Source organism: Alosa pseudoharengus, unplaced genomic scaffold, assembly GCF_046254945.1.
Source record: "Alosa pseudoharengus isolate Yale_2024_CS ecotype anadromous, Long Island Sound unplaced genomic scaffold, YU_APseudo_1.1 YU_APseudo_1.1_scf_1, whole genome shotgun sequence".
Classification (NCBI taxonomy): Eukaryota; Metazoa; Chordata; class Actinopteri; order Clupeiformes; family Clupeidae; genus Alosa; species Alosa pseudoharengus.
The window spans coordinates 34,282,573-34,309,279 of record NW_027468564.1 but is presented as its reverse complement, the minus strand read 5'-3'; the positions used below and the strand labels follow the sequence as shown (position 1 = coordinate 34,309,279).

General features: G+C 43.5%; 1 pseudogene; it reads left to right on the top strand.

The window, feature by feature from the left end:
• Positions 1–22,448, top strand: part of LOC143126179 (NACHT, LRR and PYD domains-containing protein 12-like) — an 88,635-nt pseudogene extending 66,187 nt beyond the window's left edge.
• The last annotated feature ends 4,259 nt before the right edge of the window (positions 22,449–26,707 follow it).

The following is a 26,707-nucleotide window of genomic DNA, read 5'->3' as shown; positions in this document are numbered from 1 at the left end:
GTCAAACATGATGAGTACAGTCTTCACAGGCTCCTGCTTGACTTCCACCCTGAGCTTAAGGAGCTACAGGATGCTGAATACAAAGACTGCCACATTGTTCTCATCTTTGATGGTCTGGATGAGAGTCGACTTCCACTGAATTTCCAAAGGAAACAAAAGTTGTCTGATGTGACACAAACATCATCAGTGGATGTGCTGATGACGAGCCTCATTCAGGGAACTCTGCTTCCCTCTGCTCTCATCTGGATAACCTCCCGACCAGCAGCAGCCAGTCAGATCCCTTCTCAGTGCATCAGTCAGGTGACAGAAGTACGAGGGTTCAATGACCCACAGAAGGAAGAGTACTTCAGGAAGAGGTTCAGTGACCAGAATCAAGCCAACAGAATCATCTCACACATTACGGCAACCAGGAGTCTCCACATTATGTGCCACATGCCAGTCTTCTGTTGGATCTCAGCCACTGTCCTTCAGCAGATGCTCGAACAGGATGACGGGAAGGAAGCCCCCAAAACTCTGACTGAGATGTTCATTCATTTCCTGCTCATCCAGACCACCAGGAAAAACCAGAAGTATCAAGAGGAAACTGAGACAGATAGACAGAGGCTCCTGGAATCACATAAGGGTGTCATATTGAAACTGTCAGAGCTGGCTTTCAAGCATCTGGAGAATGGCAATCTCATGTTCTATGAGGAAGACCTGAGAGAGTGTGGCATTGATGTCAGTGAAGCCTCAATGTACTCTGGCATGTGCACTGAGATCTTCAGGGAGGAATGTGTGTTTCACCACAAGAAGGTCTACTGCTTTGTCCATCTGAGCATCCAGGAGTTTCTTGCTGCACTTCATTTGTTTGCCTCCTATTTGTGTAAGAACATGAAGGTCCTGAAACCATTTCTTAGCAGAAAGTCCAGGTCTTTGCCAGATGTGCCTCTAGATGACCTGCTGAAAAATGCAGTGAACAAAGCTTTGGAAAGCAAGAATCATGGCATTTCTCTGGAATCAAGAGACTTTTGCTTGGCCTCCTGACACACACACACAGCAGCCCAGAGAGTGTGAAGAAAACAATCAAGAACCTGAAGGTGATGCAGAGACAAAATATCTCCCCCGAGAGGTGCATCAATCTGTTCCACTGCCTGGTGGAAATGCATGATTCTTCTGTTCATGATGAAATCCAGGCTTTCCTGAAGGCAGAGAAAGGTGCCGTGAAACAGCTCACACTGGCTCACTGCTCAGCCTTGGCTCATGTGCTTCTGATGTCTGAGGAGGTGTTAGATGAGTTTGACCTGAATAAATATAAAACCTCAGAGGAGGGACGAAGGACACTGGTGCCAGCTGTGAGATGCTGCAGAAAGGCTGTGTGAGTATCACAATCAATAAATAGTTGAATTACTACACACACTGCACAATTTCAGCTTGAATTCTTGTTAAAGCAAGTGGGATTTTTGGTGTGTGTGTGTTGGGGAAGGTGTAGAGCTTTTTGTGCCCTATATCCAACAACATTTCCATACACAATAATCATTCTGAGCTTCCCTGCTATATTTTCCTACCATCATGAGAATGCTGCATCTCTGCACCAGATAAAATCAGATCAGCAGTTATGCGTGCGTGCGTGCGTGCGATAGAGAGAGAGAGAGATTAGCACACAAATCAGCAGGTGCAAATGAAGAGCTCTCTACATCAAAACTGTAAGAAGTTATTATTTGAAGAGCTCTTTTCCAAAACGAAATATCCTCCATTTTAATGCATTTTTTTTCAGTGGAACTGTAATTGGGATATTGTTATTTGAGGTATCTTTATTCAATCAAAACAACACAACTCCACTTTGATTGATATTACCATACCTGAAATACACTTAAGCAATAAGCCCAGAGAGGCCGTAGGTTACACTGATTTTACAACAGCTAAGGGGCGTTGTTAGGCATGACGCGCAGTAACATGGCCTATTAAGGTGAGACACGGCAGGTGAAAACATCGTTTTTTCATGCACTGGTCAATTTCGAGATTTTGGGCTAATTTGCTACCTTAGCATGTATTCTTTCACACTACTACAACAACAAAGCCCGATTTACACATTTAGGTGTTTATTTCATTACATTTTGTCTACTCGCGCCTGTATATTTCTCCTAAATTCACCAAAAGTTAGTCTTCTAACGTTTCATGCTCTACCGCGACCGTGATACAAAACATAACATGTGTAGTACCATTGGAAAGCTCTGTTTTTCCTGCATGATGTTGTGCTATCCAAATATGGACACTTCCTTGTAACCGCAACCAATCGTGAAAGTTCAAAGGCGAGTCTAGGCTGAGAACGGAATCTCTTGGCTGTGTTCCAAGGCTGTTTTCTCAAATTGAGTTTTTATCATTTTCCAGTAGAAACATCTCAGCCTATGTAGCACCTATGTACACCAACCTTTCCAGATATACACTTAGCAGTATTCTGAAGATATTTACAGAGGGATTTGTTAATAAATCATTCCTGGCCTGATTTATGTGACATTTTAATCAAAAATATATGGCAAAAATCAATTTTTTAAGGCTATGGACAGTATATTCTGATTTCCTAGGTAATGAAAGCAGATATCCTGAAATCCCTCTGTAATTTTATTTTTATCTTGTATGCAAACAAAATGAAAAAATAATTTTGTACCTGGCTTTATCATATGTTCAGATATATCTACCGAAAATATATGCAAATTTGCGCATATTTAATGAGATAATGCCTAATTTGCATAATTAAACATTCGAATTTCCAAAACTTGTAACACATTTTTTGTTCATACTTGTGTAAGTAATCAACTGAGGAAGTTTCATGGTGATGTCTATTATTTAAAATTTTTACCCTATTCACCTGTAGTGTCTCGCCTTAATGTTTTCAATAATGGATGTATAGTGTTTTGGAAAAGAGAGCCTTCCTAAGTATTGTTATGTGGAGGTGCATGGAATAAATGGGGTGTAAAAACACTGAATATGATGTTCTCCAGTCTGAACTGTTTACATCTGCTCATGCAGCTCTGGGTTAATCACACTGATCAGTCTAGTGGTGATGTGTCTGTGGTTGGGCAGCGTTGACTGTGCACAGGCGCGCCTGCAGGTGTACGTCCGTACGCACTGTGCGTACCATCAAGCTACTCAACAACAGAAAATTTCCCTTGTGTGTGTGTGTGTATTCACACCAAATTGGCCTACCATACCTTCCCAACTATGCACAGTATCCCTTTAGCTGCATGCCATTAGGCTATTTACCATTTTCTATTATGTAAAGTTAGTGAACACGTTATCAAAATTAACGTGCACGCATTTTGTTTGAGCAGGAGAGAGAATACGCACGCAGACACGCAATAGGCTACTTGTTGTTTTCTTTTACTCGGCTATCTACATATGGTTATCAGCACACAATGTTGAGCTAATTCACTAACTCAATACTCAATACAAAAGTTTAAACAACGAAAACAGAAAGGATGGAGGCAGCAAAGCTAGGAGTTATTCCAGATGGGCAAGAACAAGGTAGGCAATTGGTGTGCTTGTCAGAACGTTAGACTGCACTAAAGCCAGACGTCACGTTACGCTAGAACAAAACTAAAGGTAACTTTATCAAGTTGTCCAAATGAATAGGTCATTGTAGACATTGTCGTTGTATTATTGCATGTGGATGTTGTTATGCTATGTAGGCTACTTTTTTGCTGACCAATGCACGGACCTAAAACGGACAAATATTGTTCACGAGTGATTTTTTTTTTGCGGGGGGGGGGGGGGGGGGGATGGGTGTGCGTACCATAGCATTAATTCCTGCAGGCGCCCCTGACTGTGCATGGTATTCAGGCCTCATATATTATTCTTAGTAGTGTTGTTTTGGGTCTGGCACATACCTGTATGTGGGGCAGTTATATTTATTTTCCTCTCTCACTCTTCCTGCAGAGTTAAACATGACACATTACCTTTTTATACTCTGTTGGCTCTCTTACAGACTTGCTGGCTGTAAGCTAACAGAGAAGTCCTGGGAGATTGTGGCCTCAGCTCTGCAGTCTGCAAACTCCCCCTTAAGAGAGCTGGATCTGAGTCAGAATGACCTGCAGGAATCGGGACAAAAACTGACCTCTGCTCTACAGAGTCCAACCTGCAAACTGGAAAGACTGAGGTTAGTAATTTTGTAGACTGTTTATCAGACACTGGTGCCAAAAATAAACTGTGTTACCCAGACAACAAAATAATCATTGCTTTACTCTTGATAGATATGATCTTTGATTTCAGTATTTGTGATTCTCCTTTACATGGCTGATGTTTTTACAGACTTGTTGGCTGTAAACTGAGGGGAAGATTTTTGGCCTTGGCTCACCACGGGGCAAACTCACACCTAAGAGAGCTGGACATGAGAGACACTGAGCTTCAGGACTGTGGAGGAGAACTGCTCCATCAGCCACTGAATCAAGACTGTAAAGTGAGGTCAGTACTTCTTTGCACAGTGCACAGAGGCTGGCGCTTGCTGTTGGATATACAGTTTTTTACAACTGCTTACACACATTTTCAAAACTCTGTGTCTTCAAAACTCTAAGCAATATGGAAACCCAAAATCTTGGTTTTTCCAAATCATTTGCTGATGTGAATATTTTACACATAACAACAAAGCAAACTACAGCAATCACATATAGTTGGACAGAAACCAAACACACTTTTGAAAAGGTTGATTTTTTCAGACGTTACAAAGACATGACTGTATATTTGTTTGTTTGTTTATGTGTGTGTGTGTGTGTGTATTCAAGTCTGCAGTTCTGCATTTTGTAGAGCATTATGCTAAAGTCTGATTCATTTTCATTTCAAAGTATCTGTGTTGGTTTTGAACGTTTGATCCTGAAATCTTCTACGTATTGAAAGGGTCTATAGTAAGGCAATGATCGGATGGTGTTCAGGAAAGTAATGAGTGTTTGCACATGTGAGGAGTGAGTGTGAAGAAGTGAGAATAAGAGGTGAATTAGTGGCTTTTTGATAGGTTGTGTTTGAAAAACGAAATCAAGTAACTTTACAGTTTTATGTGTTAGGTAGAGAGTTGTGTGTGGTGTTTTGGAAAAAGTGTTTTATGAAAACGGAGTCAAACACTGAAAATTTGTGTATGGTTTTGCAGATTTGGTGTGGTGTTATGGTGTTTGAGTGACTGACATGTTTAAAAAAAATGCAAAGATTTTGTGTGTAAGCAGTTGAAAAAACAAACTGTAATAAACAGTCATTATATTTTTTCTGTCATATATGGAACTGTAAGGGGTATAGATCACATTATGGTTATAGTGTTTTCCTCTCTTGCTGTAGACTTTCCAGGTGTAAACTCAAATACAGCTCCTCTGAGGTTGTAGTCTCAGTTTTGGAGTCATGTATTCCTCAACTTAGTGAGTTGGACATGAGTGGCTGTGATTTGCAAACATCAGAAGAGGAGCTGCTCTCTGGTCTTGGAAACCCGAACTGCCACCTGGAAAAACTGAGGTCAGTATACTCTAAAAGACAGAGTTTATAGACGCCTTATTTATAAATTCACACTTTGTGCGTATAGCACCGGTAATGCTACTGTTTTTAGGCACTAGAATCAATTCAAATCAATGTATTTTTGAAACATTGGCTTTTATTGTTGTGCCAATGTTGATGTAAGTGAACTGATCCCAGACCTGATGTGTTCCATATGGTGCACACTTACCTGTAGAGTGAATCAATCAGACAATAACAAAATCTGTTACTCGATTGGTCTCTGATTTCACTCTTGGTTATTCTCTGTTATATAGTTTATGTTCTTACAGACTTGTTGGCTGTAAACTAAAAGGACGATTTCTGGCCTTGACTCTTCAGTGGGCAAACTCCCACCTACGAGAGCTGGACATCAGTGACAGTGAGCTTCAGGACTGTGGAGGAGAACTGCTCCATCAACCACTGAATCAAGACTGTAAAGTCAGGTCTGTATTTTGCACAGTGCACACAGACTGGTGCTTTCTGTTTGATGTAATAAACAGTCCACATATTTTAAATGACTGGCATTTCATATTTGGGAATGAATGTAGCATAGAGGACATGTTGCTTGGAGTGTTTTCCTCAGGGGGGTAAGAGAACATCCGGAAAGTGTACTGTACCCCCTATGGGAGGCTCTGAGGCTAATAAGGCTTCACCTGGAGTTAGCAGTCCATTGACCCCTGTTCATTTTGGTTGTCACTTTGACAGCGAAAAACTTTATAACTGAAGCGTTTGAAGCCTTTATATGAACCATTTCTATTTCCAGAGAAAATACAACATTGTGTTACTGGTGTCATAACCTCACTTTACGGCTCTGTAATAAGCTTTTTAAAAAACGAATGCTAAAATGCTGTCACCCGCATGCGACTTTCAGTCGCACATGAAAGAAGTATCATGCTCTCTAGATGAGAAACTCGAAGGCAGTCTAAGGAAAAGTCCACGGGTAAGCAATTCAGGAAAGCATTGTGGAAAAAAAAACAATTAAGGGATGTTGTATTGGGGTTGGCACTACATAGAAACAAATCACCTACTAAAAGCTGAACTCGAACTTGGATCACTCTGCACTTTATCAATTGTCTTAGCGCGGCTACCAGCCGACTTACTGTGTTTCAGTCCGTTGCTTAACGTCACATGTTCTCACTCAACTGACGCTGAGGATGCACAGTACAAAAGGCACCATCAGAAAGGGGTTGAAATTGACTTCACTTGTCTCTTGAAGTCCTACAGGCTGTCCATTTATTTTACTGTCTTGGTTTCCCTCCCTCACTATAGACTCATCAGCTGTAGACTCAAACACAGCTCTTCTGAGGTTGTGGTCTCAGTTCTGCAGTCATATATTTCTCAGCTGAGTGAGTTGGACATGAGTGGCTGTGATCTGCAAACATCAGAAGAGAATCAGCTCTCTGGTCTTAGAAACCCAAACTGCCACCTGGAGAAACTGAGGTCAGTAAAACTCTGAAAGACACAGAGTTTATAGAGGCCTTATTTATACATTCACACTTAAACAAACAATAATTACTGTTTTTGGGCACACACACACATGCACACACACACACGCGCGCGCACACACACACACACACACACACACACACATGCTCATGCACACACGCACATAAACACATGCACACACATGCACACACATACAAACACATAAACACATGCACAAACACATATATAAACACGCACGCACACACACATACACACAAACACACACACATAAACACGCTCAAATGCACAAACACACATAAACACATGCACACACAAAAACACACACACATGCACACACACACACACACGCATGCACGCACACACACACACGCAAACACACATAAACACACTCATACGCACACATACACACACATAAACACATGCACACACAAAAACACACACACACGCACGCACATAATCACACTCACATACACACTCACACGCACGCATGCGTAAACACATACACTCGTAAAATGATGTTTTTCTAAACAAAGTTCGGGAGGAGCATTTAATTATTATACAGCAATTAACTCACCTGTCTTCCACCCCCAGGATATTTAAAGCAAAACTCTTGGCAAAATGCAAGGTTTTTGTGAATGTACATGAGTCCAACTTTCGTTTAAAAGCCTAATTATGTCTGAAGCGCCACTTTTAAGCTGGACCGTATTGTCGTTTTAGGGTCAAATAGCCTTTTGAACGGGAGTCATAGGGGCACTACTATTTTGATGCATGATCGATCAAAATTGCTATTTTTAAAACACTTAGAAGGCTCGACACAACATGAAACTTTGATCAAAGTATCACCAGTGTCTCTACACATGAACTTGAGCATTGAGGACATTGTTTGTGTACACAGAGTTTACTAAAAGAAAGATTTTGAACAACTAACTTGGTTTTTCTGCTCGCCGCCATCTTGCCAGTCAAGAAGTGAGTTGTTCTTTTTAGTAAAAAAAGGGTCTGGGTCAGTGCTGCTGAACTGGGGGAGCCACTGAAGCACATCTTTAACCTGAGTCTCCATCTTGGAAGAGTCCCAACACTGTGGAAGACATCATGTCTCATCCCCGTCCCCAAGAAGCCACACCCAAGTGAGCTTAATGACTACAGGCCGGTCGCTCTAACATTATACGTGATGAAGACCATGGAACAACTGGTTTCATGGATACTCATACCCCAGGTATGCCATGCACTAGACCCGCTACAGTTTGCATACCAGGAGAAAGTGGCCGTGGACGATGCCATCACATATCTTCTACACAGGACGCGTTCTCACCTAGACAAGGGGAAAAGTGCTGTGAGCATCATGTTCTTTGACATGTATCCTGGATTACAGACTACCTTACAGAGCGGCCACAGTTCTTCAGACTGAGCTCTCTCCAGTCCTGTTCACCCTGTACACGTCTGACTTCTGCTACGACACAGAGTCATGCCACATTCAGAGGTTTTCAGACGATACTGCAATTGTGGGGTGTATCAGGGATGAGCAGGAGAAGGAGTACAGGAGCCTGGTGGAGGACTTGGTGACAGTTGGTGCAAACTCAACCACGTACAACTTAACATTGCTAAGACCAAGGAGATGGTGGTGGATTTCCGTAGGTCTAAGCCCGCTCTGCTGCCAGTCACCATTGAGGGGGTCAATGTGGAAGTGGTAAACACTTACAGCAAAGATTGTTAAGGCGGAGCAAGATACTTCGTCGTAGTGCATGTCTATGGGCGCAAAATGGGGATCGAATCCTGTCTGCATAAAGGCGCGTGTCGATGACGTATTGATGAGCGTACGTTGCAACCAGCCAACAGCAGCGGCATAAATAACCGGCGCACACCTGATATAAGGTCGATTTTCTTGAACATGTACTTGAAATGTTCAGAAGGGTTTGAGGATCATGAAAACGTGACCAAAATTCACATTCCTAACTCTGTAGAACCAAAATCTTAGCATATGTGCTGACATTCTGAGCTATGGCCATAGACTTCAATGGAGCAGTCACTGCCTCTGCTCTGAATAAAGGGGGATTTTGACCCCCCCCCCCCCATCATGCAATCCGGGGTTCCGGAAGTGGCTCCTGATGAAATATCTTGCTCAGACTTAACAATCTTTGCTTACAGTACAAGTATCTGGGGATACACCTGGACAATAAGCTGGACTGGTCAGCTAACACTGAAGCACTCTGCAAGAAAGGGCAGAGCAGGTTGTACTTCCTGAGGAGGCTGCAGTCCCTTAATGTCTGCAGCAAGTTCCTCTGGATGTTTTAGCAGTCTGTTGTTGCCAGTGTCCTCTGCTATGCTGTTGTATGGGGAGGAAGCACTAAGAAGAGGGATGCTGGGCGACTGGACAGGCTGGTAAGGAAAGCTGGCTCTGTCGTGGGAGCTGAACTGGAGTGCATCACTTCAACATCAGACAACATGACCCTGAACAAACTGATCAACATTTTGGACAATGACTGTTATCCACTCCACAGCACTATCACAAAGCAGAAGAGCATGATCAGCTCAAGACTGCCATGCACAACTGACAGGCTGAGGAAGTAATTTGTCCCCAGGGCCATACAACTCTACAATCCTTCACAAAAGGAAAGAGGACACTGTCACTGAAAGCGCCTCATGCTTATACATCCCTGAGTACATTCATGTGGATCTTTGTTTTAGTATCTTTTAATGTATTTTTTAATGTATATTTTTCATGTGGATTTGTTATTTTAGCATACTGTTTGCTGTAAGTGTATCTGTCTGTCTGTCTGTCTGTGTCTGTCTGTCTGTCTGTCTGTCTGTCTACAGTATCTATCTATCTATCTATCTATCTATCTATCTGCATGCACACACATAAACCCCCCCCCCCCCCCATTACCCCCACATTCACAAGCGAACACACACATTTACATACACAAACGTTGCAAGAGTAGGAGATGGAGACAAATTGACAAGCATGATTTATTTTTGCGGAGTGAATGTGCAAGACTGAACAGAATGTATAGTGACTGAAAGTTTGAAATTGTTTTCAGATGAAAATGGATAGCAACGACAAATATAGTTGTTTTCCTTAATTCATAGTGTACATCTCATCAACTCCATCATGCAGTTAAGCTCGAGTGCTAGAGATGGGCCGTATTGGCCATTATCGACTGTTATCGATATACTGTAGAATTCCTCCCCATGATAAGAGTTTGTCAGATGGCGATATCAAAGTCAGAATTTGAAAGCCTAGGACTGTACTGAATATCAACCGTGAATCCAGTTTCACTGTAATGTTGCCATGACGGCCACTGTCAGCTGCCTTTAACACTTGGACCAAAAATTATAGGCAGGCGTGAACTGCTTTATCTGTTCACTATAACTCTTCATTGAGATATAGGGAATTTACTGTATACTCCAACAAGGAACAGCTGCTGTGGTAGTAACACTATGTTTCATCTACAGCATTTAAACTTTGCAACCAATCTGTGGTTCACTTGATAAGAATGTGTTGTGATATTAATGATAAAGGTGATGGCATGTTTACATGTGCGCAACATATTTTATGAATATGAACTTTAACAACATTGTGATTATATTAAATGACCTCATTCCTATCTGCCTTTTGCACTCTGTCTTTGTCACTCTATGCAGACTTGCTGGTTGTAAACTGACAGAGGAATCCTGTGAGGCTGTAGCCTCTGCTGTGCAGCACATGGTCTCCCTGACAGAACTGGACCTGAGTGACAATCACATGAACATCACTGGAATTCAGCTTCTGAGTGCACTGAAAGGTGACATCAACTGTAAGCTGCAGACATTGAGGTTTGTGTTTGACTTTTCTTTTTTTCTCCTCAGATTTTAAACAGTGTGTTTGAGATGTGGTTTCAGTACCAGTATGTTCACCACACAACATTATTTCAGTGTTTTTGAGATGTGGTTTCAGTACCAGTATGTTCACCACACAACATTATTTCAGTGTTTTCTACCCAGCAGTATATATGAGTTAGGTGAGGAATGTGTTGAGAGTGGTTAGAGTCATGTCAGAGTCCAGTCTAATGTCTGATATGGCTGAGTCAGTGATAAATCATAATATATTGAAGTCTCAGTTTCATTAATTGTTTGTAGATGACTAATGAAGGGTATGATGTACACTAAAAACTTTCACCATCGGTGCCAAAGTTTAGAATGCACCTGCAAAGTCACTGACAACAAGACTTCAAGTGGCTCATTCATTGTGAAGCCATTTTAAACATTCAAGTTGCTGAAGCCTATTATCTACTAGGGATATAACGGTATGAAAATGTAACCTCACAGTTATAGTGAGCAAAATTATCATGGTTTTCGGTATTATCACTGTATTTTTAAAAGTGTGTTCAATATGTTCAGAAAGCACTGATAGGCCTACACAAGCTGAAATAGTTTCAAAAAGTGTCCCGTTCACTTTTTCATGTTTAATTGGCTATGTGCTTATAGCTTATCTTACCCAACCATGACTTGGCTTTCTGTTATTTGGTTCCAATGAGTAAGACCAAAGTAAGTGTTCAAAATAAAACTTTAGGCTACTGTGTTCTCCTGATAACGTGAGTGGAATGGATTTAATGTGGACGCGAACATAAAAAGACGCAGAGTGGCTAAATGATACAGTGCACGTTTTGTGGTGAAAATGTTCTGCCTTTTAAAATCAGGTGTAGCCTAATCCGAATTGCAGGACAACAGAATCAGTAGGGTACCAGTTTTGTTTCATTGTACCAGGCCTACTGTATGCCAAAAGCAGGTTCGAATGAAGCTGGGAAGGATTAAACACACGGTTTCAACACCGCGGTAATCAACTGTGATAATTATGATATTTCAAAAGAAAACGGTAATTGTTATAGTCAACATTTTTATCGCGGTTTACCATTATACCGGTAATCGCTACACCCCTATTGTCTACCAACATTCAGTAATGGTAGAATTTAATTCTGATACAACATGCTTTATTTTATTCAAACCACCATCACTTAAACCCTTCATGAAGCACATTTGAAATGCTGGCATTTACAGAGTGGAGCTCTAATGTTCTGATACTCTCTCTTGCTCTCTCTCTCTCTCTCTCTCTCTCTCTCTCTCTCTCTCTCTCTCTCTCTCTCTCCCTCCTTTACAGACATGCCCGTGGAGAACTGAGAAAATGTAAGACTTGATCTACTGTTGAGTGTGCTAATGATGTTGAAGTGTTCTTTATTAAGCAGCTATGTCACTGTGGCGTAGGCCACCACTGCACACTGTATGTGAAAGGCCTTTAGAGCATGTGTGGGGGTCTGTGGCGTCCTGCAGAAACACACTGAATCATAGTGACAGAGAGAGAACAGAGACAGATTGACATGTTGGCATGTTACAGTAGCCAGACATCAGAGGGATGCAGACAAAGAAAGAAGGAGAACTAGTACGCCATGACACATGAGAGGCCTCTGAGAACAGAGACAGATTAACATGTGGAGCGTCTCAAGTTAGAGTGGAAGACAAGAATAGAATGAGAGGATAGAAACAGCAAGCACAATTTGAATTATTGGATTATTAGTGGATTGTTATTTCAATGAAAAATATTACTGTAAATGACTATTTATTATTTTTATTCCAGCTTCTGTATGTCCTATTCGAACTCATGTAGTATATGTTTTAAATTCAAAGTAACTCCAGACTTGTTGGGTAGTGTATAGGTTATACTGGTGGAGAGCAGTTTAAGACATGGTCCTACTATAGGGAGAGAGAACAGAGATGAGTTAGACAGATTGACATGTTGGCATGTTACAGTAGCCAGACATCAGAGAGATGGCAGAGACAGGAGAACTTGTACAGCATGACACATGAGAGGCCCCTGGCAGCCTATAAGCTTGTAGCAGCATAACTAAGGGATGGCCTCAGGGTCCTGGAGTCATGCAGGTCATGGAGTGATGGCAGATCACAGCCAATCATCCTCTCAATACAACAAATGATATGCTGCAGTCTGCTCTTATGGTTGGCAGTGGATGCAGCGCACCAGGTAGTGATAGAGCAGGTTAGGAAGGACTTAATGATGGCAGTGTAAAATGCACCATCATGTGCTTTGGCAGGTTGAACATCCTCTGCTGAGCCTTCTTTGTTCCGGAGTTCATGTTCAGCTCCCATGTCAGGTCCTGGGTGATTCTGGTGCCCAGGAAGCAGAAGGACTCCGCTGTGCTAACTGGGGAGCCAGACAGGGTGATGGGGGCAGGTGAGGCTGGGCTCTTCCTGATGTCCACAAGGGAGAAGAGTAGAGGGGACAGAACACAGCCTTGTGGGGAACCACTGCTGATGGTTAGCGGGTTGGATGTGGGCTTTCCCAGCTTCTCCTGCTGCTTCCTGTCAGACAGGAAGTCTGTGATCCATCTGCAGGTGGAGTCAGGCACACTCAGCTGGGAGAGCTTGTGCTGTAGCAGGGCCTGGATGATGCTGTTGAATACAGAGGTGAAGTCTGTCAGTCTGTTTGTGATTGACAATCTGTGCCTGGTGCCCAACATGAAAATACATTTCTTCATTGTTTGGCAGTCTCTACCTGTTTACCACTACAAGGTAGCGATGTCCAGTTAGACTCTTAAATGCTGGGCTATCAACTATCCTGTGGGTTTCCTGCTCTTCTGTGCTACCTACAGAGCTTCATGCCAATGAATGCAAAGTCCTGTCATCATCAAGTCTTCTCCCAGTTCATACAGCTGGTAGTGAACAACTGAAGAGCCTGACTCTGAATACTGTTTGCCTTTTGCGCCAACAATTTAGTCCTGCCCCATGTTGTCATAGCCATATAACTCTGATAAAGTTTCTGATGTCTGGTAACATTTGACCTGATCTCACAGTCATAAGAATCACACATACCAATCACCTGTAAAGGCAGATGGCAAGTTGTACCGGTCAGTGTCCTTTAACATCACTCAGACATGAGTGTAATTAGGCATGACAGTTTGTTGGACACCTGTTCTAGTACACTGGGTTTATGAATTGTGTAGGACAATGAGAGAGCCACATTTGTTTGTTTGTGTGTGTGTGTGTGTGTATGTGTGTGTGTGTGTGCGTGCATGTGCGTGTGTGTCCGTGCATGCTTTTATGACTGTGTTTGTCTCTGTGAGTGTGGGTGTGTGTGTGTGTGTGTGTGTGTGTTTTCCTGTTTGTGTGTCAGTCTGTGTGTGTGTGTGTGTTTGTTTCAAGTTTCAAGGTTTATTGTCGCATATACTTTGCCATACAGCAAGATTCTTCTGCCACAGTTGCAGTAGTGCAAGGATAAAAGGGGTAAATAAACACAGGGGGGCAGTAGGGGGGGGCAATGAATAAGGGCAGTTGGAGCAGGAGAGACAACTCTATATGGGACAATACAAGACTGTACAGTACCACACATAGTCATACTATCCATACATGCACACATTATACAGCCATACAGATCAAGTCAAGAGAACTTAATTTCTCCCGTCAGGGAACTTCATTTGTGATAAGGCACAACATACTGTACATACACACATTCCACACTTTAAGAAAATAAATAAACAATTATCTAACATGATAAGTAAGTTAAACGTTTAGTCAGTGTGCGTGGCGCGCTTGGATTTTAGGGGTAAGGACCGGAATCTTCTTCCAGAGGGTAATAGTTCATATTGGGCATGGAGGTTGTGAGTGGAGTCGGATGTTATGAGTCTGCTCTTCCTGATGGCTTGCTTCTCAAATATGGCTGCAAGGGTGGTCTGTGGTTGTCCAATGATCTTGGTGCTCATTCTGGTGACTGTTGAGAGGCCCTTTGTTCAGCTTACTCAGGGAGCCGACCCATGCCAGGATGCTGAAGGTGAGTGTGGATTGTATAAAGCAGTTGTAAAAAGCTTGTAGGATAGAGTCTTTCCTAGGATGGAAAGATGTTGTTGACATTTCCTGAGGATCCAGTCAGTGTTATTTTTGAACGTCAGCTGGTGGTCGATGATGGTGCCGAGGTATTTATACTCCTCTACTCGTTCAATAGTTTTCCCATCTATTTGAAGAGCAGGGGGGCTGGTGATGGAGCGTCTGAAGTTTATGACCATCTCCTTGGTTTTGGTGATGTTCAAATCCAGATGGTTCTCCTTACACCAGAGGGTGAAGTTGTCCACTGCAGACTGCAGGAGCTGCCCTGAGTTGGAGGTGTCTACAATGATTGTATCATCTGAATACTTCAGATACATCATGTCTGGGTGCATACTCCTACAGTCATTGGTGTATAGTGTGAACAGGACCGGGGAAACGACAGAGCCTTGGGGGCTTCCTGTCGAGATGGTTCGGACCGAGCTGCAGTGACCATTGAATCTCACCCGTTGCTGCCCATCTCTGAGGGAGGAGAGGACCCATAGAGTCAGGTGTGGGTTGACACTCAATTTCTGCAGCTTGCTGCCCATGAGGTGAGGCTGAACAGTATTAAATGCACTTGAAAAATCAATGAACACCAGCCTGGCAAGGCTCCCTGGTTTCTCCAGGTGCATATGGGTGTTGTGCAGCAGAGTCAGAACAGCATCATCAACTCCTCTGTCCTTCCTATAGGCCAGTGGTTCTCAAACTGTGGTACGGGTACCACTGGTGGTACGCGAACTCTCGCTAGTGGTACTCAGGGAGTCTCCAAGGTGTCTTTTCATAAAGACTTGACAACGCAAAACAGTATGTACAATGTCAAATATGTAACTGAATTGGCCTATACGCACCTGTATTTTAATGTCGGTCATAATGGTGGTACTTGGAGAGCCAATTGTTTTTGTGGGTGGTACTCATTGTGAAAGGTTTGAGAACCACTGCTATAGGCAAATTGAAGTGGGTTGGAGGATGCACTCACTTCAGCCTTCAGTTTAGTGAGAATGAGCCTTTCAAAGCTCTTCTTCACTACTGATGTTAACGCCACTGGATGGAAGTCATTATTGCAGGTGGGATTGCCATTTTTGGGTACGGGGCAGATGATGGAAGACTTCCAGAGGGCAGGGACAGAATGCTGTGCTAATGAGCGATTGAAAAGCTCACAGAAAACCCCTGAGAGTTGTCTAAAGCAGGTCTTCAGGAGGCGGCCCAGGTGCCTTACTGGGATCCACTCTTTGAAAGACTTTCTCCACCTCCTCCCTCCTAATTACAACTGCTGCTGTTGATAGTGCCTCATTTGAGAGCCCTGTTATAAGCACCTCCCTCTCTGTGGAAAAGTCTCTTTGCTCAAACCTGCAGTAGAAGTTGTTAATATCCTCAGCAAAGTCAATTGGGCTTTGTGTTGTAGGACAGTGTGCATAGCGGTTGGTGGGGAGGCCCACTAATGTCTTAACACCCTTCCATGCTTCCCTGGCATTACCGTTCTGGAAGAGCTTCTCCACCTTTTCCTTATACACTCTTTTAGCTGTCTTCGTTTGTTTATTGAGTTTGGCCTGGATCAGCTTTAGTTCTATTTTGTGTGATTTAAAGAGGCCCTATGCAACAATTTTAGCAAAAATGGCCTTAATTATGCAGGTTGAGAGTCGTTCTGATGGTTCTACAACACTTTTTGGGTCGTTTGGTGGGTGCTTCGTCTCCCCCTAGTTCTTCTCCGCGGAAAAAGCGAATATGCAACTTTCTGGTCCGAACACATCCGGATGTAACTTGGCGGAAATACTCGAAAATTTAGTCAGATTGTAGTTTCTAAGAAGACTGCAAAACGGACTCCGACTTGGCTTTGTTGCTGTTGAAATTGTAAGTAGCCTACCCTTGGGTGAACCTCGTTTTTGTAATGTGATTTGATAGTCTCTTGAACAATGTGTTTGCTCGACCGTTTCATTGTGAGCCCTATGTGTTTAGCTTGGTTTATTGATGGCTAGCTCGCTAGCTAGTGGGGATTTAGCGTAGCAGTCACTTGCTACCGAAGCTGCAGGGGGAGCTATGTCGTGAAAAATGCGAGCCCAAATCAGGCAAAAACCCAGAAACAGCGAAGGAATAACCAGACCTGCATAGGGCTTCTTTAAAGGCAATTTGTTTCTTATTGATTGTTGCTTTAAGTTCTTTAGTTATCCAAGGTTTATTGTTGGAGAATATTTTGACTGTCTTTGAGGATTTAATGTTACCCTCACAGAATTGAATATATTACTATATGTTACTACGTCTAGATGTACTAGATGTTACTACGTCTGTGGCACCCTCCAAACTAGCCTCCTGAGTGAGAGCCTGCCAATCAGTAGACTCAAAACAGTCCTGCAGAGCTTCTGCACAAGAGTTGTGCCATTGCTTCACTGTTCTCTTGAATACCCCCTCCTGTTGCAACTGGGTTATATATGCAGGCATAAGGTGTATTGTGTAATGGTCAGCAGTGCTTATAGGGCTTTTTTCCCTGGCTGTGTATGCGTTTTTCACGTTACCATAACAGAGATCAAGAGTGTGTTTGCCCCTGGTGCCACATTTCACATACTGCTGGAATGTAGGCAGTGATTTATTTAATCTGCAGGAATTGAAGTCCCCCATAATAAATAGCGGTGAATCTGGATTGTCTGTTTCAATGCGCTGAGCGCAGTTTGAAATTGTCTCTGCTGCACAAGTGACGTTGCCTGTGGGCGGGACATAAACAACTATCAGTGTCACTTGGCCAAACTCGCGGGGAAGGTATTTTGGTCTAAAGGACACACATATTAGTTCTACATCTGGTGTGCAGCATGTTTCTCTTATGTTAGCCGATCTACTCCATGCTTTGTTTACGTATACACACAGACCGGCCCCCGCATCTTTTCCCACTACTGGCGCCGTCTCTATCCAATCGGAGTGGCTCTCCAAAGTTATCCAGGAAGAGTTCAGCGTCAGGTATGGTGTGATCAAGCCAGGTCTCGGTGATGCAGATCAGGCTGGCCTCTCTATATGCCCACTGAAGTCTGCAATATGCTCGTGGCTCGTCGAGTTTGTTGCCCAACAAACGAACATTGGCCAGCAATCTAGAGGGGAGAGGAGGGCACACACCTTTACCGGCCAGTTTCTTGAGTCTCTGCCTCACTCCTCCTTTTCTTCCCCACTTCCTGGTTGGTTTCCTTTGCTGATTTTTCCTCTGGTTATCTGGTGTCCCTGGATCGGATAGAGGTTCAGTCTGGTGTGTTGGAGAATTGTGATATCGTAGGTTTAGCAGGTACTCCCTTGAATACTGGATGATTCCGCTACCGTCCAGTGCCCACGGTGTAGTCGCGCCCAAGCGAGATTCCCACAGTAGGTAGAGTATACAATAGAGTATAAAGTACGCGCTGCAGCCTTGCATCTTTACCCAGCTAGTAGTATTAATCCAGTAGTAATTCAGTGATCTGATGTCAGTCAGATCGCGTTGCTCATTGGCTGATTGCCGACACAGTACACAAACATACTACACACACACACACAGCAGCCAAAACCACCTGTCGCCATTACAGCACCAAATAGCAAAATACATACATATGTGTGCGTGTGTGTGTGTGTTTTTGTCTGTTTTTGTTCCTGCTCACTGTGTTTACTGCTTACTCTGGTTCTGTGTGTGTGTGTGTGTGTGTGTGTGTGTGTGTGTGTGTGTGTGTGTGTGCTGGTAGCGCTTACCAGAGGGAAGTAGAGAGAAGAGTGAGTGAGCTGGGTGGCTGGCATCCTTGATGATGGACTCAGCCCTCCTCTGACAGTGTGTGGAGGCTAGTGTTGATGACACAACAGTGTTAAAGGCAGAGCTGTAGTTAATGAACAGCATCCTGACATACAGTAGGTGTTTTTCTTGTCCAGGTGAGCTAGGGCAGTATGCAAGGCGATGGGGATGGCTTCATCCACAGATCTGTTGTGCTTGTATGTAAACTGAAGTTGGTCCAGGGAAGCAGGGAGGTGTGTGTTGATGTAGACTGCAACCAGTCTCTCCAGGCACTTCATCACCACGGAGGTTAGGGCGATGGGCTGGTAGTCATTCAGGCAAGAAACAGTACTCTTATTGGGCACTGGCACAATCATTGTCTTTTTGATACACAAAGGCACTGTGCACCAGGACAGGGACGAGTTAAAGATGTCAGTGTAGACTTGTGACAGCTGAGTGGTGCACGTCTTGAGGACACAAGACGGGATGCCATCAGGGCCGGTAGCTTTGAGAGTTTTAACCCGTTTAAAAATGTTGCTCATCTCAGCTTCTTTGTGTGTGTGTGTGTGTGTGTTTTTGCTTACTGTGTTTGCTGCTTACTCTGTTTCTCTGTGTGTGTGTGTGTTTGTCTGTCTGTGCTGTGTGTGTTTGTCTGTCTGTGCTTTATGTGTGTGTGTGTGTGTGTTTGTGTGTGTGCAGTGCTGTGTGGGTGTGTGTGTGGGTGTGTTTGCGTGTGTATGTGTGAGTGTGTGTGTGAGCGTATGTGTGAGTGTTTGTTTGTGTGTTTGTCTGTGCGGTGCTGTGTGAGTGTGTGCTGTGAGTGTTTGAGTGTGTGTGTGTGTGTCTTCTTTCTTCTGCCTGATCTCTGTTGCATGTTCCCATCGTTCTCCCTGTGTGTGTGTGTGTGTGTGTGTGTGTGTGTGTGTGTGTGTGTGTGTGTGTGTGTGAGTGTGTGTGTGTGTGTGTGTGTATGAGAGAGTGTGTGTGTGTGTGTTTGTTTGTGTCGTGCTGTGTGTGTTTGTCTGTGCAGTGTGAGTGTGCGTGTGTGTGTGTGTGTGTGTGTGTGTGTGTGTGTGTGTGTGTGTGTGTGTTTGTCTGTGCAGTGTTGTGTAAGTGTGTGCTGTGAGTGTTTGAGTGTGTGTTTGTGTGTGTGTTTGTGTCTGGTGTGTGTGTGTGTGTCTGTGTATGTGTGTGTGTTTGTCTGTGCAGTGGGGTGTGTGTGTGTGTGTGTGTGTGTGTGTGTGTGTGTGTGTGTGTGTGTGTGCTGTGAGTGTGTGTGTGTGTGTTCTTTCTCCTGCCTGCTCTCTGTTGCAGGCTCCCATTGTCGCTCCTGTGTGTGTGTGTGTGTGTGTATGTGTAAGTGTGTGCGTGTGTGTGTGTGTGTGTGTGTGTGTGTGTGTTTGTGAGTGTGTGTGTGTGGGTGTGTGTGTGTGTGTGGGTGTGGGTGTGTTTGTGTTTGCGTTTGCGTGTGTATGTGTGAGTGTGTGTGTGCGTGTGTGTGTGCGTTGTGTGTGGGTGTGGGTGTGTTTGTGTTTGTGTGTGTGTGTGTGTGTGTGTGTGTGTGTGTGTGTGTGTGTGTGTGTGTGTTTGTGAGTGTGTGTGTGAGCGTATGTGTGAGTGTGTGTTTGTGTGTGTTTGTTTGTGTCGTGCTGTGTGTGTTTGTCTGTGCAGTGTGAGTGTGCGTGTGTGTGTGTGTGTGTGTGTGTGTGTGTGTGTGTGTGTGTGTGTGTGTGTGTTTGTCTGTGCAGTGTTGTGTAAGTGTGTGCTGTGAGTGTTTGAGTGTGTGTTTGTGTCTGGTGTGTGTGTGTGTGTCTGTGTATGTGTGTGTGTTTGTCTGTGCAGTGGGGTGTGTGTGTGTGTGTGTGCGTGTGTGCTGTGAGTGAGTGTGTGTATGTGTGTGTGTGTGTGTGTGTGTGTGTGTGTGTGTTCTTTCTCCTGCCTGCTCTCTGTTGCATTGTTCCCCCTGTGTTTGCTGCTTCCTCTGTTTCTCTTTCTTTTATCTTTCCAGCAACCCGCTGTGTGTGTGTGTGTGTGTGTGTGTGTGTGTGTGTTTGTTTGTGTTTCTGTGTTTGTCCGTGCAGTGATGTGTGTGTGTGTGTTGCATGTTCCCATTTGTTCCATCTGTGTTTGCCGCTGCCTCTGTTTCTCTTCCCGCTGTGTGTCTGTGTGTGTGTGTGTGTGTGTGTGTGTGTGTGTGTGTGTGTGTGTGTGTGTGTGTCCTTTCCTACCCCATGTTCTAATGAGGATGTTCTCTCCTCTCTCTTCTCCTCTTGTGTGCAGATGCCTGTGAGCTCACACTGGACCCAAACACAGCACACAGAAAACTCTCTCTCTCTGAGGGGAACAGAAAGGTGACATGGGGGAGTGAGTGGCATCTGTATCCTGACCACCCAGAGAGATTTGACTACTGGTGTCAGGTGCTGTGTAGAGAGGGTCAGTCTGGACGCTGCTACTGGGAGGCTGAGTGGAGTGCTGGTCCGGTTAATATAGCAGTGGCCTATAAAAGCATCCAGAGGAAAGGGAAGAGTAATGACAGCAGGTTTGGAGGTAATGACAAGTGCTGGAGACTGCACTGCTCTGGTAACAGTTACTCTGCCCTGCACAATGATAAGAGGACTGCCATACCTGCCCCCTCCTCCCGCTCCAGCAGAGTAGGAGTGTACCTGGACTGGTCAGCAGGCACTCTGTCCTTCTACAGCGTCTCCTCTCACACACTCACCCACCTGCACACGTTCCACTCCACATTCACTGAGCCCCTCTATCCTGGGATTGGGTTTAGGTCTGGGTCTGCTGGCTCCTCAGTGTTCCTCTGCCAGATCACATGACCTGCTAACCCTGCAGGAGAGGAGAGCCACACACTCCTGTTAACACACTCCTGTGTGTGTGTATGTGTGAGCATGTGTGTGTGTGTGTGTGTGTGTGTGTGTGTGTGTGTGTTCTTTCTCCTGCCTGCTCTCTGTTGCATTGTTCCTCCTGTGTTTGCCGCTCCATCTGTTTCTCTTTCTTTTATCTTTCCATTTTTGTCTGTGTGTGTGTGTGTGTCTGTGTGTGTGTGTGTGTGGGTTTATGTGTGTGTGTGTGTGTGTGTGTGTGTGTGTGTGTGTGTGTGTGTGTGTGTGTGTGTGTGTGTGTGTGTTCTTTCTTCTGCCTGCTCTCTGTTGCATGTTCCATTTTTCCCCCTGTGTTTGTTGCTCCCTCTGATTCTCTTTATTTTATCTTTCCAGCAACCCCCTGTGTCTGTGTGTGTGTGTGTGTGTCTGTGTGTGTGTGTGTATTGTTGTGTGTGTGTCCCTCCCTCCCTCTGTTTCTCCTGTTTCTAGTTCTGTTTTGTTCTCTTATTCTAACCGTACAGGAAATAAGAGCCACACACTCATGTTTACACACTCTTATGTGTGAGTGTGTGCGGGTATACTGTATATATGAGTTTGTCTGTGTGCGTTCCTTATTTTGAAACAAACACCCCAAGTGTTTTTCTCTGTGTGTGCGTGTGTGTCTTGCTTCTTCTGTGTACCATCATCCCTTCTTCTGTTTTCCTGGCTTTTTCTCCCATTTTTATTTCTGTCTCATCCCTTCATTCTCTTTCTCCTCTCAAACACACATATTCTCTTCCTCTTTCCCTCTCTGTTATTCCATTTTTATCCTTCATTCTTTTACTCTTTTAATATCTGATCATTTACATGACATGTGGTGAGCACGCTGTTTAGACCAGTATGAACTAAACTAAACGCGTCAGATATCAGATAGAAAATGAATATTGTGTGTTGAATGTCTAACAATGGCATTTGAACTTGAAGCTAGAATGTTGTATGTAGCTGTATGTTTTCTGAAGATTAAAAAGATGAACATAGAGTGAGAGTGGACAGGTTATCTCAGGGCTGAGAGTGTTGATCCACCGTTATTTGATTTAAGTAATAATTTTTGTTTATTCCTGCTAAAACCTTTCTACATTCTGATTGTGTGTGAGAGACAGAGGTAGTCCTTTTATTTTCAATAATAACTTTTTTGTTATACAGTATGATACATTGAATATGTAAGTTTAAAATGTTGTTTACTTGGATATGGGTAATGAAAATGGAAACACAATTCAATTCATAGGAAAACTGCATACAAATAAATTCAAATTAAATAAAAAAACAGTTTGTTGCCTTTGTGTGTGTGTGTGTGCAGCATCATGTTCAGTTACATGTCACATGTGTATTCTCACTGAGCAGAGGTCATTCCACTTGACCGTGACCTACTGTAAAGGAAACATCAGTCAGCAAGTCCACTTTACATGTTATAACCCGGTACAGTTTTGATGAGTTTTTGTGGGAAAGAGTTAGTCCAGGGGGTGTTCACTGCCTTTTGAGACTCAACTGTGAGACCAATACAGCATTTATTCTTTCAGCTCAACACATTTCCTGCACAATATTCATCTTCCACTGGCAACAGGTGTTACATAAACTAAGTCCAGATAACAGACTGACCATCCTCAGTACCAGAGACTTTCTAATGAGGAGACACAGCACTCAAGAATTCCTCCATAGAAATGCATGGGGTTAGTTTGTAACGCCAATATGGCCGTTGTCTACACATATCACACACCTTCTTCGGCAAAACATCAACATGTGAATACATTGAGCCAATCATGTGGTGTGATGTGAATACATTGAGCCAATCATATGGTGTGTTGTGAAGACATCGTGCCAATGTTGTGAACTTGCCACTTGAGCATAATTGGTGTCGTGAAGCCTTGCACATGCGCATTTCTGCTGAATAGGATGCCCTATGAGTGCCCAAAAAGCATTGCAATATGGCTGCCGAGTGGAGGGACTTGCCTAAAAGGACTTTGTCAGTACTCATGTCTCATGTAAAGAACGAGGCTAGTTAATTCATTACCAGGTAGAAATCATATAGGGAGTGAGGAAATGTCATCATCTTGCTGATTAGTTGTTCATTGGGTCGTCTCATCCAACTTCCAGTGTGTGTGTGTTTGTGTGTGTGTGTGTGTGTGTGTTTCTGTGGTTGTCCTGGTTGTTCTCCATTGGGTCATCTCATCCAGCTTCTAAGACACAGCAGAGAGGGAGAAAAGTGGGGTGAGGGGTCAGACAACTCTGCCAGTGTCCGCTCCTAAAGTGAAAAGTTAAAGTTGAGTAATATCAAGCAGACACTTTTAAGCGACACAGACTCACAACGGGGGTTGGGGATATCAGACACGGGTCGCCCAGTTACTGCTGCTCCACCTGCTCCTGCTGCCTCAGGCCTGCTGCTCCACCTGCTCCTGCTGCCTCAGGCCTGCTGCTCCACCTGCTCCTGCTGCCTCAGGCCTGCTGCTCCATCACGCATCCAGCAGAGTAGGAGTGTACCTGGACTGGCCAGCAGGCACTCTGTCCTTCTACAGCGTCTCCTCTCACACACTCACCCACCTGCACACGTTCCACTCCACATTCACTGAGCCCCTCTATCCTGGGTTTTATGTTTGGGCTGGCTCCTCAGTGTCCCTGTGCCAGATCACATGATCTCCTAATCCTGCAACAGAGAAGAGCCACACACTCCTGTGTGTGTGTGTGTGTGTGTGTGTGTGTGTGTGTTATTTCTCCTGCCTGCTCTGTTGCATGTTCCCATTGTTCCCCCTGTGTTTGCCGCTCCCTAATAATCGGGAGCTTTGGGAGAGTATGGGCAGGTCTCAATATTGTGAGCTTAAATTGTTTCTCAGGTTCATTTGCGGCACCTTCGCGGCACTTCAGCAGCTTAGGCTGTGTGATTGCAAGCCCTTACTCGCAGTTTCCCAAACGTTAACAAAGTAGCTCTCACAAAAACTCTTTGGAAATCTCAATTATTTGCTATAATTAAGGGGAGTAGGTGGCTATATGAGCGGCCCCTCTCCTGACGTGTAGTAGGCTGATAATAATTTATTAAGTAAGGTAATAACCTCATATCTCAAAAGCCCTCAAAAATAAAAATATCATTCAGGGGTGTGATTTTTCCGTTTTTAAACGGAATTCTGTTTTTTCCGACCTGGAAATGAAACCCACGCAATTCGTATAGATCTGCTGAGTTGTTTTATAGGTAGGCTATATTTCTGTATAACACAGACCATTGCTATGTATAACAGGCCGCTGACTGACGACAGGTTTTGTGCTTTACATCTTTCCGAATATCACGCCGCAAGTAGCCTAGTCCGTTTGCTAGTGGATTTCATTGAAAGTGAAAGTTTTGATCAGCTGCGTTCTAAAGAATGCTTGATTCAAGTTCAGTGTTAGCCTGATGTTGTCATACTCAAATTCTAGTTAGAATAGGAGTCTGATACTGCTCCATTGGGATGTAATTATGGGGTGTGTTTCAACCGATACAGGGGGGGAATGCCTCTGCACTCAATTGGATAGATCTAACCAATCAGAGCAACAAAATAGCTTACCGTGAGATGTAGGAGGAAACTTGAACCATCCTTCTTCTCAACAAATGCCTTTTACATTGTTTTCTGGTCGTTTGTGAAAGTTATTGTGCTGTCAATATCTCCTACAACACTCATTAGCAAAATCTAAGAGATACGTAGTAGGCGATTAGAAAAAAATGATAGCCTATATCTCCTCCGTTTTTAAAAATAATTCCATTGAACACTGATATGCTACAAACATGTTATAAACAGCTGGGAAAGGCTGTCGCAAATCCCCTCGAACAGGTGGTCAATCAGAGATTTCAAACAAACGAGGGAACAACATGTCAATGCAACAGTGCTGTTTTCCCTTGATGAAAGTGAAATCATGAGTTTTCCCACATCTCAACTTTGGCCAAAGTTTTCAGAAATAATCGTTTTCAGTGATACAACCTCATTGAAATAATATGCATTTTCCATAAAGGGTCTTAGAAGCCATCTGTCTCCTAGCCACAGCGTTTTTGTTGCAAACATAATCAACCTAAGCGTGCTCAGATGACGTGATAGACAAGGCGCTGTTGCTCACCTGTCCATCGTAAAGCCTGATTTGATTGGTCCGCCCAGGTCTGGGGCGAGCATAGTTGCTCCACAACGGAGCAATGCCAGACCGAACTTCCCGACCTCAAATGTTGTGGGCGGGACTAAGGTCGTCTGGCACCCAGGCTAATTCAGTGTGTGTGGCGAACTAGTTTCTCAGCAGAAGCCATGAAACGGTAAAGGTCACCAAATTGATTTAAAAAGACATCATGTATGAAGTTGTTTTTTTCTTGTTTTGTCTTTGCATCGGGTTTGCTCAGGATTTTCCGATAATGAATCTCGTGATGCTGATATTGAATTTTAATTTCTGTGCTTGAAGTTAACTGTAACAGACTAGCCTAACATTACTGGTTTTCATAGTTTTAACCACAAAGCCTGTCTGTATTAGGCCTACTGAATTGTTTAGTCAAGACCTTGTCATTTCGCGTTTGTCCAGCCGTTCACCTCAGTGAACCTTGTGCCCCATGTCATCTAAAACATATTTCGGGATGCCATCTCAACATGAGAAAACGTAACGTTATGGTGACAGTGCTAAGAGATCAAAGCTTTGGCATGCTTAAACATTAGTCTTGCACATAATATTGAGCTGAATATTTAGTGGAAATAGCCTACTGTAGCATTGTGCTGATAGATAAAAAGTCGCCTATTTAAAGGCACAGTCTGCATTTTAACCCTAGCTCTCCATTTAGTGTGTGCACTTGTAAAACTAGTGTCGTAGCCTACACAATCCTGGCGCATTAGGATAAAACAGTTAGTGCCTGCTATTTATTTTAGGAGGAGAGTGTTACTTTGGGAGGAGAGGAATCGATGTAATTTTATTCTCTTTGAAACTGAAATATCAACAACCTTCAAGTTGCAACCTCTTCAATCAGCATCAATATCAGGCCTAATATCAAATAACAAACAGTAAATAATTTAGTCAACATTTTAACTCAATGTTGGTTTACGTCATAAACAAAACATGTTATAATTTAAATTATCATGATGGCCTATATATTTCAGCCATATTTGGTTTAGTCTTATGTAGGCCTAGGCTACTTTGCTTTATTATAAATTAGTTTTCTTTAGGCCTTATAGGCTGTATGTAATATGCTACAATGTTCAAAATATATGTATCTCAATGTATCAATACATCCCATAAAAGTCATCAGATGTCATCCTTTAAGGGGTTATTTTTTAAAAATGTAGGTGATGTAAATACATACAGTAGCCAACACTATAGTACACTGGGGGGGGGGGGGAAGCACTCTGTGCTACGTATATTTTCCTTATAT